We start from the raw sequence: 1447 nt of genomic DNA, 5'->3' as shown, positions 1-1447 counted from the left end.
TCCCTGGGTCTCTGGATTAACAGTTCAGTGATAATACCACTCGGCCATTGCCTCCCACAGATTATATTCCATCTGCCGTGGTCTTGCTCATTCCCTAAGCCCGTCCAAATTTTCCTGGAGCCTCTTTACACCTTGCTGACACCTTCCCTTTGTATCATCCACAACTTTGGAAATTTTGTGGAAATATTTGGAAACAAGTTTGTCAGACATAGTTTCCCATTCCCAAATCCAGGCTGATGTGGGTCTTTGCTCCCTGAGGGTATGTATCGTCAGTGTTTGCAGCTTTCCCTCTCATCTTCTTGCTGTGTGGGACCCAGAGACCCGTGTGTGGCAGAAGCTTCTGGAACTGAACGTGACTGCTATGATTGGAAGGCTGGCTACAATCACAGTGTATGCAATATTGGAGCAGCTGTACAGACAGCCAAACAGCTTAGAGAGAAGGGTAGCTAAAAGTCACGTATTCGTTCTTCAAAGACTATCCATTGCCGATTGAATTTTAATATATTTTCTCAATCCACATCAGCCAACTGGTGCCTCTTGTCTTCATACTTTCCCTTATTCAAATGTAACTGCCTTGCTTTAGAATGAACTACCTCTTTCTCAAATATGTAAACGTAAAATTCCATCATATTATGGTCACTCATCCCAAACAAAGATATAAAAGAATCTTTTATAGAAAGATTGTTGCTAAGTCCTTTTTTATTTACATAATGCTAACTCTAAAACAGCACACTCTCTCAAAGGTTCCTCAACATTCTGCTCCAGAAAATCATCGCTAACACACTCCAGAGATTCTCCCTGCACAGCTTTAGCGCTCAGTTGGTTTACCCAGTCTATACACAGATTGAAGTCACCCATGGTGTTAGCACCTGTTGCCTCACAGCAACAGGGAGTCGGGTTCGCTTCCACCCTCGGGTGACTGTGTGGAGTTTCCTCCCATTCTCCTTGTGTCTGTGTGGGTTTGCTTCAGTTTCCTCCTATAGTCCAAAGATGCACAGGTTAGGTGAATTGGTCAAGGACATAGTGTCCAGAGATGTGAAGGCTAGTTGGGTTAGCCATGTGAAATCCAAGGTTACAGAGATTGAGGAGGGGGGTAGGTCTGAAGGGATGCTGTTCAGAGGGTTGGTGTGGACACAATGGGCTGATTGGCCTACTTCTGTGCTTTAGGGATTCTAAAATGATAACTGTGTTGGTACAGAATACAATCTCCTGATTAACACCAGGCCCCACACTATTTCATTGCCAAGAAATAACTCCAGCCACCATCTGCTTCCACTTGCTGATTCTTAGGTCCAACCAATTTCCATATATTATGCTTCCAATCTGAGATTTGGACTTAGTGATGTACTGATTGCATCCCTCATTATCAGTTGCAACTCCAACATTTTTCCTGCATAGACACTGAACATGAATGAATGTTCAATTCCCAGTCCTGGTCACCATATTT

Source organism: Chiloscyllium plagiosum, unplaced genomic scaffold (assembly GCF_037043375.1).
Source record: "Chiloscyllium plagiosum isolate Xiang-an unplaced genomic scaffold, Cpla_swu_hap1 HiC_scaffold_18, whole genome shotgun sequence".
In the NCBI taxonomy this organism is placed as follows: domain Eukaryota; kingdom Metazoa; phylum Chordata; class Chondrichthyes; order Orectolobiformes; family Hemiscylliidae; genus Chiloscyllium; species Chiloscyllium plagiosum.
Note: the sequence above shows the minus strand (reverse complement) of the source record.